Source organism: Miniopterus natalensis, chromosome X, assembly GCF_054644295.1.
Source record: "Miniopterus natalensis isolate mMinNat1 chromosome X, mMinNat1.hap1, whole genome shotgun sequence".
In the NCBI taxonomy this organism is placed as follows: domain Eukaryota; kingdom Metazoa; phylum Chordata; class Mammalia; order Chiroptera; family Miniopteridae; genus Miniopterus; species Miniopterus natalensis.
In genome coordinates, this window is record NC_142103.1 from 2,038,512 (window position 1) to 2,050,403 (window position 11,892).

The 11,892-nt window shown below is 46.9% G+C and overlaps 2 pseudogenes; both read left to right on the forward strand.

The window, feature by feature from the left end:
• Positions 1 to 401: 401 nt before the first annotated feature.
• Positions 402 to 4,431, forward strand: LOC107530059 (neuronal membrane glycoprotein M6-b pseudogene; annotated as a pseudogene).
• A 2,816-nt stretch (positions 4,432 to 7,247) lies between these two features.
• Positions 7,248 to 10,220, forward strand: LOC107530060 (protein FAM193A pseudogene; annotated as a pseudogene).
• The last annotated feature ends 1,672 nt before the right edge of the window (positions 10,221 to 11,892 follow it).

Below are 11,892 nucleotides of genomic sequence, written 5' to 3' on the forward strand. Positions count from 1 at the left end.
CAGTAACAGTGATTGTAGTCTGTTCACTGAACTCTTCTCAGTTTTCCCTCAGGAAGACAGAACCAACAGGGACCATGGGGAATGCTCTTGTCAATGTAAGAAACATCCAGACCTGTAGAGAATTTTTATGAGTTTATTTGAGCCAAACTGACAACAATTGCTGGGAAGCAAAATCTCAATGAATTGAGAAAATGCTCTGGGGAATGGCATTTTTGCAGTTCTTCTATATGCTATAATCAAAGGAGGAGGTATAAGGAGGGTTACATGAAATCCATGGGTAGTAGAGTAGGGAGGCGAGAGAAGGCAAAGCAGGGAAATCTCTGATACTGCATGAAGAGTAAAATAAAGAGAGAAATACTTCTTTTGCATTGGTTGGTATAGAATAGTTAACAACACTAGAGATGGCATTTGGGCAGCAAGATAACAATGAGGGGTTCTGTGGTCTGGTGGGAAATTGTGCCCCGAGTGGTCTGGAAAAAAAGAGGATTACTCTGACAATCCAAAGGTATGTTATGGTAGATGCAAAAAACAGCAGACAGGCTCAGTTTAAGGTAAAGATTGACCTTTGTCAAGGAAAATACCAGCCTAGGACATGACTGCCCACCGTGATTCACATTTACTTAGGAAGTTTTAATTTCAGACCATCCTATGTGGTTACTTTTAGTCTTTGAGTTTGTAAGAACCGTCATGCAAACCTCCCTGAGCTGCTCAGATTTAGTATGTGGCCCCATTTTTGGCCACACTCCCAAAACCTGCTGAGAGAAGTGTATCTGTTTGGTGCCAAGGGTGAACCATGGGGGTCATAAAAATGTGCCACATGCCTCTCAAGTTTCAGGGAGCACAACAGAGCAATGGCTGGCCCTTCTGAATCCACCACTATTGCCAGGGTCTTACTGCCCATGGGCTTCACCCAACCAATGACTAAGCATGGTAGAGGTACTGGGCAGGCCCATTGTGAAAGGACATGGAGCTTCTACAATGGGAGACTTCGTTGTTTTTTTGTTTTTTGTTTTTGTGATTACTGGGTATTTACTCATTATATATAATTAAATATATAGGCAGGATCCATCTTATTCCCCAAAACAATATCAACTCCAAGTAAATGTTTAAAATGTTTAGAAGGCACATGGCATTGGTGTAGGGTAGGATTTCTTAAACAAGAATCCAAACCTTGAAAGATGGATAAAATCAACTACATCAGCCTGGCCAGTGTGGCTCAGTTGGTTGGAGCAGTGTCCTGCACACCGAAAAGTCGTGGGTTATGCAGTGGGAGACTTGGGATTGAGGTCTCTCCATTGACCTGGCCAAATGACCCTTGGACTCGCCCTGTAATCTAAGTCTCTTTACCCTCCTTCAGCCTCCTTCTTTCCCTCTCTCCTTCCAGAGGTGTGAGACCCGAACCACCATTTAAAAGCCCTCCTCACCTCCTGCTCCCTCCCTAATCTTGTTTTGGCATTTGGTTCTCAACAAACCTGACCATTACAGCAGGGAAAATTGTAACTATAGGAACATGAACAACCTCAGGGGCAGCTTTTAAAACAATGGGTATTGAAGTAAGAGGACAAAGGTTATATCTTCCCATATATTTTTTTAACTTTATTTTTATTGTTGACACTATTACAGATGTCCCCATTTTGCCCTCCTTTGCCCAGCTTTGCCCACCTCCACCCAGCCACCGCCCTCCCTTCCTTCTGGCCATCACCACACTGTTGTCTGTGGCTATGGGTTATACCTGTATGTTCTTTGGCTAATCCCTTCACCTTCTTTCATCCAGTTCTGCCCCACCCTCACCCCTCATCCCTTCTAACAGCTCTAAGTCTGTTTCATGTATCCATGCCTCTGTTCTAATTTTGTTCATTAGATTCCATATATAAGTGAGATCATATGATATTTGACTGGCTTATTTTACTTAACATAATACCCTCTAGGTCCATCCATGTTGTAAATGGCAAGACTTCATTCTTTTTATGACTATTATTCCATTGTATATATGTACCACATATGTATCCATTTGTCTATGTATGGACGCTTAGGTTGCTTCCATATGTCTTTTCAAATTAATGTTTTAGATTTCTTTGGATATATAGCCAGAAGTGGAATTACTGTGTCATATAGTAGTTCTATTTTTTTTAAAAAAATATATCTTTATTGATTTCAGAGAGAGGAAAGGAAAAGGGGTGAGAGAGAGAGAAACATCAATGATGAGAGAGTCATCATTGATGGGCTGCCTCCTGCATGTCCCTGGCTGGGGATCGAGCCTGCAAGCCGGGCATGTGCCCTGACTGGGGATCGAACCGTGATCTCCTGGATCCGAGGTTGATGCTCAACTGCTGAGCCACGCCCAGCTGGGCCTATTTTTAATTTTTTGAGAAACCTCTGTTAGATGTATCTTTGGCAAATGTGTTCTCCCATTCAGTGGGTTGTCTTTTCATTTTGTTGAAGGTTTCCTTTGTTGCACAGACCTTTTAGTTTGATGAAGTCCCATTTGTTTATTTTTTGTTTCCCTTGCCTGAGGTGACAGATCCAAAAATATATTACTAACAGTGGTATCCAAGATTTTACTGCCTATGTTTTCTTTTAAATGTTTTGTGGTTTCAGGTCTTTCATTTAAGTGTTTAAACATTTTGCATTTATTCTTGTATATAGTGTAAAAATGATCCTTTTTCATTTTTGCATGTGTCTGTCCAGTTTTCCAAACACTTTATTGAATAGACTATCTTCATCTCATTATATGTCCTTGCTTCCTTTGTCATAGATTGATTACATAGTCCTTGGTTTATTTCTAAATTCTGTAATCTGTTCCACTGACATATGTTCCTGTTTTTATGTCATTACTCTGCTGTTTTGATTACTACAGCATTGTATTATAGTTTGGTATCAATTACCAAACTATAGTTTAGTATACTTCCAACTTTGTTCTTTTTTGTTAAGATTGCTTTGGCAATTTGGTTTCTTTTGTAATTCCATATAAATTTTGGGATTATTTTTCTGTGAAATACTAGGATTATTCTGTCAAAAATTCCATTGGTATTTTGATAAGGATTTCATTGAATCTGAAGATTGCTTTGGGAAATATGGACATTTCAACGATGTTAATTCTTCCTATCCAGGAGCACAGTGTATCCTTCTATTTGTACCTTCTTCACCTTTTTTCAATGTCTTATAGTTTTCTGAGTACAAGTCTTTTACCTCCTTGGATAATTTATTCCTAGGTACTTTATTCTTTTTTTTATTTTTATTTTTATTTATTTATTCTTTTTATTTTTGTTTAAAATATTACAGATGTTCCTTTTTCTCCCCAATGACCTGTTCCACCCCATCCCTTCTCCCTCCCCAGTCCCTCTCCCCACCATTGTCCATGTCCGTGTCCTTGGGTTGTGCATATACGCATATAAATTCTTTGGTTACTCTCTCCCCCTCCACCCACCTGCCCTCCGCTGGAATTGGAAATGAGATTCTCTTAATTTCTCTTTCTGATAGTTTGTTATTGGTATATAAAAATGCAACTGATTTCTGAATGTTAATTTTGTATCCTGCTACTTTACTGAATTCATTTATTAGTCTAACCATTTTTTGGTGGATTATTTAGGGTTCTCTCTCTATGCTATCATGTTATCTGCAAATAATGAGTTTTACTCCTTTCCAATTTGGATGCCTTTTATTTCTTTTTCTTGTCTGACTGCTGTGGCTAGGACTTCCAATAGTACATTGGGTGAAAGTAGCATCCTTGTCTTGTTCCTGATCTTAAAGAAAAAGCTTTCAGCTTGAGCAACCCTTCTCCACCAACACCAGTGACCATGCCTTGCTGAGAGAAGCAATACCACTGATGCGGTGTGTCATTTATGGAATTGTGTCCTTTTTCTTTTTGTGTTGCATCATTCTGTTGGCAGGTGGCTTTTGAGCACAAGGGCAGTGAAGGAACTGCACAGGGCATTTTAAACAACTGCTTGTGGCCAATGCATCCCTGGAATGTTGGTCTTCCTCACCTACATGGTGGGAGTAGCCTGGCTGAGAGTGTCTGGTTTCTCTGTGTGCCATGTTTCTATTCTATAGTCATCCAGACTAATGGAACAGCCAGGGTGGAGCAGATCAGCATTGCAGTATATCATTCCTTCAAATGCTTTCCCAGGAAAGATATGTGGATGCCTACCAGGGCATCTGCAACACTAACGAGTTCCACATGACCTATCTCCTGTTCATTGTGGCCTGTGTGGGAGCTGGTGCCACTGTCATATCCCTGGTCCACTTCCTCATGATACTGTCTTCTAACAGGGCTTTCTTAAAGAATAAAAGAAAAATGTAGGTTTACTAGGATATCAAAGCAAAGGAAGAACAGGAACTGCAAAATATCCAGTCCTAGTCAAAGAACAACTCAGTTCTTACACACAAATGTCTGCCAGAGAGCTTCAGCCAACAAATTTACAGCTCTGACAAATTATCAGACAGCTGCCCTGCTGTAGTGATGTGCATCCCACCAAACAAACTAATGTAGAAGTACAAACAGTTCACTGGCTGTCTCAAGCTGCTGGGTTATATTTCTAGGGAAACCTTCTGGTAGGTAAATCTTTTTCTATAGACCAGATTTTGAAGGTGTCATGTCAGCCATTTTAAAAGGCAACACTTTGAAATAATGATTGTTCATCCTTTTGAAATGTGGCATGTTCACATTTATTGCTAGAACAATGCTACCAAGACAGGCAATGGAAATATGGTGTATTCCTTCATAAGAATCTGTGATGTGCCAGCATCAAGGGATGTAACCATAAATTCATGTATGCCATCTGTTCTCAACTAAATGTATTTAAACAGAGACTAAGATGAGATTGGTGTGAAGTTCCATTTCTGACAGCTGACATTTATTAAACTGTGGCCCATCAAAGATAATGTGATTCTTACAATTGACCTTTTTTAAAAGAAAAATTAGCTGAATTCCCCCCTAATTTTGGGATACAACCAGAAATCTTTTTTCAATAATGCTAAAATGAGATACTATAATCTTCCTACATGTACCATTGAAGAAGCTGGATTCTGACTCGTTGAAAAGCTTTCCAGAATCAATTTTACATCATTTTAATAAAGTGACTTATTTGTCATCATTCTTCTTAAGAAATAAGTATCAGCTCTTCATTAATGAGTATTTGCTTTAAATTTGTAAGAACTTATATTACAATGCAAAACCCCAAATCCTTCATAGAATCAACAAAATGAAAAGACAATGTACTGAATGGGAGAACATATTCACCAATGCTGCATCTGATAAGGGTTAGTATCCAAAATTTATAAAGAACTCAGACAACTTAGCACCAGAAAAACAAACCATCCAATTAAAAAGTGGGCAGAAGTCCAGCATAGACACTTGTCCAAGGAATACATACAGATGGCCAATGGAGATATGAAAATTCCTCATCACTGATCATCAATGCAAATTAAAACCACAATGAGATACCACTTCATTGGCTATCATCAATAAATCAACAAATAAGTGTGGGCAATGATGTGGAGAAAAGGGAACCCTCATGCAGTGTTGGTGGGAATGCAGATTAGTGCAACCACTATGGAAAAGAGTATGGAGATTCCTCAAAAAATTAAAAGTGGAGCTGCCTTATGACCCAGTGATTCCACTTCTGGGTATATATCTAAAGAAACCCAAAACACTAAATGGAAAGAATATATGCACCCCTATGTTCATTGCAACATTATTTACAATAGCCAAGCTATGGAAGCAACCCAAGTGTCCATCAGTAGATGAGCGGATAAAGGTATGGTAAATATATGCAATGTGGAACACTGCTCAATTATTAAAAACAAAAAAAGAATTCCTACCATTTGCAACAACATGGATCTACCTAGACGGTATTATGGTAAGTGAAATAAGTCAGAGAAAGACAAATACCATATGATTTCACTTTTATGTTAGATCTAAAGGACAATATAAATGAACAAAGCAAAAGCAGACTCATAGATGCAGAGAACAGACGGTTTACAGCGGGGAGGGGAGTTGGGGGAGTGGGTGTAAAAGGTGAAGGGATTGAGAAGTACAGGTTGGTAGCTATAAAATTGTCACAGGGATGTAGATTACAGCATGGGAAATATAGTCAACAATATTGTGATAACTATGAATGGGGCCAGGTGGATACTTGAAGCATGCGGGGTAACCACTCTGTAAAGTACGTGATTTTCAAGCATTTTGCTGGACATCTGAAACTAATAAAAAGAATACTGAATAAAACTGTAATTAAAAAAGTAAAAAAAAAAAGTGCTTTCAGTGAGGATGGGGAGGGTACCCATACCCCTCCCTCTCCTGGCTGTTCCTTTCCCCTCGGGGCAGCTCCTTTCCCCTCGGGGCAGCTCCTCCCCCCTCCCCGGCAGCTCCTCCCCCTCCCCGGCAGCTCCTTCCCCCTCGGGGCAGCTCCTTCCCCCTCGGGGCAGCTCCTTCCCCCTCCGGGCAGCTCCTCCCCCCCCCCGGCAGCTCCTCCCCCCTCCCGGCAGCTCCTTCCCCCTCCCAGCAGCTCCTCCCCCCTCCCCCTCCCGGCAGCTCCTCCCCCCTCCCGGCAGCTCCTCCCCCCTCCCGGCAGCTCCTCCCCCCTCCCGGCAGCTCCTCCCCCCTCCCGGCAGCTCCTCCCCCCTCCTGGCAGCTCCTTCCCCCTCGGGGCTGCTCCTTCGCGCTCTCGCGATGTAAACTGGGATCCCGTCCCGTTGCGTCGACCACAGCGAGCTCTCACTCTGGTCAGCAGCAAGGTGGCGGACACAGCGTTCTTCACACCTAGCGGCCTCCCAGCCATTCCCATCCATCAGATCTTCCCACCCATCCGAAGGTGACAAGGTAACCTCGTGCAGTGCCCTAGCCCTCAGCCAGGCGAGCCCGAACGACCCACAGGCGGCCCCTGGGCCTCGCTGCCCTCGGGCACCGGGCGTGCCCCGTGCCCACTGCCGGCCTTCCCCAAAGGCTGCCAGCCCCCAGCCACCCTCCAGCCATGAGTCAGGGCAATGGCAAGGGAGGGGCCAAGCGCCGCAAGAGCAAGCGGGGCGGTGCAGGCGGGGACCACAGCGGTGTGAGCAGTGTCAGGGACTGCCCGGCGGCAGAGCCGTGCGGCCCTCAGGCCACTGCCATGGTGGCCCCGGTTGCCACAGAAGCTGCATGCGTGAGCGAGTGTGTGGGCGGCGCAGCAGCAGCCGCCGGAGGCCACCCGGAGGCTTCTAACTTGGGCGAGACTCAGAGTTCCCCACCCTGTTCCACTGTTGATTACTGTGTTCTGTGTAGAGCCGAGCGGAGAGATTCCTCTTTCCTAGAGAGTGGGATTGAGGCCGCGAGAAGGTTGGGCCTGTCCATGGCGCCCACGGGCAGCAGCGCGCCGCAGCAGCCGCTGTGGGTGTGCCTGCACTGCCAGTGGACCCTGGAGAAGTTGAGGATTTACGGTGGCCTGGACCAGTCAGCGCAGGGCCAAGACTTCGTTGTCCGTGGCCCTCTCACTGCGGTCCTCCCAGCTCCGCCATGCAGCGGCACGCTGGGTCTGGACACTCAGCCCCCACCCTCGGACATGCCACGTGCCCTTGAAATATGTGATGAACCCGAAGAGATCTCGATAGAGACGGACCGGGATTCGCAGCAGCTGCAGAACTACTGGTCAGAACTGCGCTACGTTGTCCGCTGCATATACCGCCAGGCAGGGATCCCGCTGGTGCCCGAAAAGGAGTGGGCGAAGGAGCTCGTGGACCGGCTCTGCATGTCGGACCCCTCCCAGCTGTACCAGCGGTTGGATCAACAGGCGCGAGATTACTTGCTGGAGATGAAGATCGGCCTCCTGCGGCAGCTGTCGGCCCCGTGCAGAGTGGGAGGGCCCACCTGCCTGCAGAGCCCGCTGCAGGCCTACCAGTTCATCGCCCTCCTCCTCAAAGAGTACAGCACCCTCTGCCGAGCGGCGCGCACCATCAGCACCTTCCTCGCCACTCTAGAGGACAAACACTTGAACGTGTTCCAAGTGACGTGGGAACTGCATAATAAACACCTGTTTGAAAATCTGGTTTTTTCCGAGCCCCTTCTCCAGAGCCACTTGCCAGCACTGGTGTCGCAACTCAGGGTGGGAGCCACGATGCATGACAGCTGCAGCAGGGAGGTCTACAGCGCCTTGCTGCACCGGTACCTGCACTTGGAGGAAGAGCTGCGCAGGGTCGCCAGGCAGTGGCTGGAGTGCCAGAAGAGGGTCAGCGTCTACATCAACGAGAAGATGACAATGAAAAACAAGCTAACAAAGGACTTGAGAGAGTTGACAGACAGTCAGTCCCATGAAGAGGAGTTAACCGATAGGAGAGCGGGCACTGGCGATGCCCTCACTGATGCCATGAGGCATGTGCTGTCCTCACCAATCTGCACTCCTCGTTGCACCCACTCACGCGTCATGGGCCCTCCCAGCCCCATCAACCCCCATGTCCACCAGCTGCCATTCCAAGTGGGCTCTACTCCCGACTCTCTCTCCGAGAGTCACCTGCCCAGTGTGTCATTGACAAGCTTGGTGTCAGGTTCTGGCTCTCCCATTACAACCCAGCAGCATCCCAGACTCCTGGGCACAGGCAGTGTATCTACACCAACTTTATGCAGTGAAGATGATGTGGCTTCATTGTCAGCTAAATTTGCTGATATGTATCCATCGAATGACAATACCGAGGCAGCGAGCAACACGAGGTCTGATGCCCTGGGGGACCCTGCGAGCCTCTTCCTTGGCCGCTCGATCCTGAACTTGCCAGCCAGTTACAGCCCAGACTACGAAGGGCAAGGCTGCAAGAAAGGCACCAGTGACCCACAGCAGGAAGGCAGGGACAAAGGTGCAGACAAAGACAACTGCTCGGAGCACGGCTCCACCACCAGCGCCAGCAGTTGCGCCTGCGCCTGCACTTGCACCTATGCAGGCCAAAAAGAGGGCAAGTACTGTGACTACTGCTGTGAATTCTTCAGGCACAACTGGCTTTCATCTGCACCAAGAGGCAGAAATTATGAAGACATGAGGGAAAAGCTTCGTTTCCGGCTGGCCAAGAGAAAAGAAGAGCAGTCTAAGAAAACAGATGAGGTCTCAGAGCAGGAGAGTGCGAGTGCGAGTGCGAGTGCGGTGGATCATCGTCCGGTGGAGGACTTGCTGCAGTTCATAAACAGCTCAGAGGCCAAGCCCGCGAGCAGCACACGGGCAGCCAAGCGAGCAAGACATAAGCAGAAAAAGCTGGAGGAGAAGGCTCGCCACGAAGCGGAGGCCAGTGCCCGGGAGCAAGCGCACCTCCTCAGGGAGCAGCGGCAGCAGGAGCAGAGGCAGCGCGAGGAGGCGGCTGAGCAGCTCACCGAGGAGTTCCAGCAGCTTCAGAACCAGCCCGCTGTGAGAAGGAAGGAGAGACCAAGCAAAGGCTCTCCCAGAACGGAAGCGCCTGGTGGAAATCTCAGGGCACAAACGAGGTATGTGCCTGACTCTGCACAGGTGCGCAGCGGTTCCCTAGAGCAAACCGAAGAACCAAAGACCTCATCTGACCCCCCTTCCAGACAGGCAGCCGACACAGGGCTAGGGGCTCACGGGGACTCCAAGCTCGTCCTGCCAAAGGAGGTGAGTGGGAAGCAGCAGGAGCCCTTGCCTTTTCTCCTGCACGGAAAGCATCCCCACAAGGAGGGGACTGGCAAACAGAAGCTGAAACAGGCCTGGAAGGCCAGCAGTGAGCCAAGGAAGGGGCCTGTGGAATGCCCCAGACCCTCAGAGGGCCAGCCCAGCCCCCAGCCCCAGACTGAGCCAAAGGCTAAAGTGGCTGGCCTCACTTCACCGCCAGAGCAGAAGAGAAAGGAGAAAAAAGCCAATAGAAACAACAACAACAGAAAACAGCCGAGCCAGGGCAAAGAAGGGAAAGCGAGCCCAGGCGCCACTGAGCCCACCGGCCCCAGCGAGGAGACACCCAGCAGCAAGCCGGTGCGGGCAGACGCCCCTGAGCCCAGCGGCAAGAGCAAGAAAAACAAGAAGAAGAAGGGAGACGGAGACCGAGACGGAGACGGAGACGGAGACGGAGATGACAGCTCGCTCGAAGATATCTTTATGCCTAAAGATATCGACTTAGAGAGCGTGGATATGGACGAGACAGAGAGGGAAGTGGAGTCTTTCAAAAGATTCTGCTTGGAATCTGCCAGACAGACCCGACCAAGACTGTCCATCGACTGGTCCGATTTTAGCTTGAAAAAACCACCTTTTCGGCCTTAAATGAGGACCACCTGGAGAGGGACACCCGGACACTGGCCTGGTCCCAGGGCTACCCAGCTCACCCAGACAATGCCAGGTGGGTCATCAGACCTGGGACACCCCAACTGAGAACTTGGTGCCCCCACATTGTTAGCAAGTGGTCCATGAGACTTTGATCGTAGCTCTGTGCTGTCAGATTGAAACAGTAGCTACCACCACTTCTTCCACCACCCCAGCCTTGGAAGCCTGGACCATGCCCAGAGACTTTGCACCATCCACATGGCTCCGTAGCCTCTGCATCGTGGCCTGTCCTGTCACGTGTCCCTGCCAGGGGTCACCACCACTCAGCTCCCAAGACATCTGAGGCAAGCAGGTGGGGCAGGCACGCTCCATCCTGCACAACATAGGTTAAGAGTATACACGTTACACTGTTGGTGTCTGACCTCCTCACTTGTAGGCAGCTTGTAGAATGAGAAAGTTCAAAAACAAAACGCACACAGTTCTCACACCATCAAGTCTGTTACAGAGTGTAGGACAGTGTTAACACCAATGTTACTTCTTTTTTTTTTTTTTTTTTAATTTAATTTTTATTTTTGTTTAAAGTATTACAGATGTTCCTTTTTCTCCCCAATGCCCCGTTTCCCCCCCCCCGTTCCTTCCCCCTCCCCAGTCACTCTCCCCACCGTTGTCCATGTCCTTGGGTTGTAATGTTACTTCTTAAGTGGTGTATTCAAGGTTTAAACTTTGGTTCTGGATCTTGTTAGAAATAGGATAGGATGCCCAGCCGGCATGGCTCAGCGGTTGAGCACTGATCATGGTTCAATTCCTGGTCAGGGCGCATGCCTAGGTCACGGGCTCGGTGCCCAGTCTGGGGTGTGCTGGAGATAGCCGATCAATGACACTCTCTCATCATTGGTGTTTCTCTCTCTCTCCCTCTCCCTTCCTTGCTCTGAAATCAGTAAAAACATATTTAAAAAAATAGATTTAAAAAAGTGAAATAAATACCAACCCTAATTTAACTTGCTTAAGTATTCAAGTTTATAAAAGTAGGTTGGCGGTCTATTTGCAATTAGGTTTTAGATAGTTAGTATGAAACTGTTGGTATAAACTTACTATTCAAACTATAACTGCAGTACCCGGTCCTATCCTATTTCTTTCTTCTTCTTCTTCTTCTTTTTTTTTTTAATATGTTTTTATTAATTTCAGAGAGAGGAAGAGAGATAGAAACATCAAAGATGAGAGAGTATCATTGATCGGCTGCCTCCTGCACGCCCCCTACTGGGGATTGAACCTGCAACCTGGGCATGTGCCCTGATCGGAAATCGAGCCATGATCTGGTTCACGGTTTGACACTCAACCACTGAGCCATGCTAACTGGGCCACTTTTTCATACCTAATCTTAGTTTCCTAGAATAATACATTTTTGATGTTCAATAACAACAACAACAACAACAACAAAAACACTTGAGTTTAAGCCATTTTCAAAAGAAATTTGCCTTCTCAATCTCAGTATTCCAGAACATTAAGTTACTATAGGTATTGGCTGTTGGTGATGGTGAACTTTGTGTTGTTCTTGATTAAATGATACATGTAACTGTTGAGGGCATCAGTGCTTTTTAAAGGGAGCTGCATAATATATGGTTAACTAAGCGTGTTCATGCTAAGAATTATCTTGTGTTTTGACTGTTTTCTG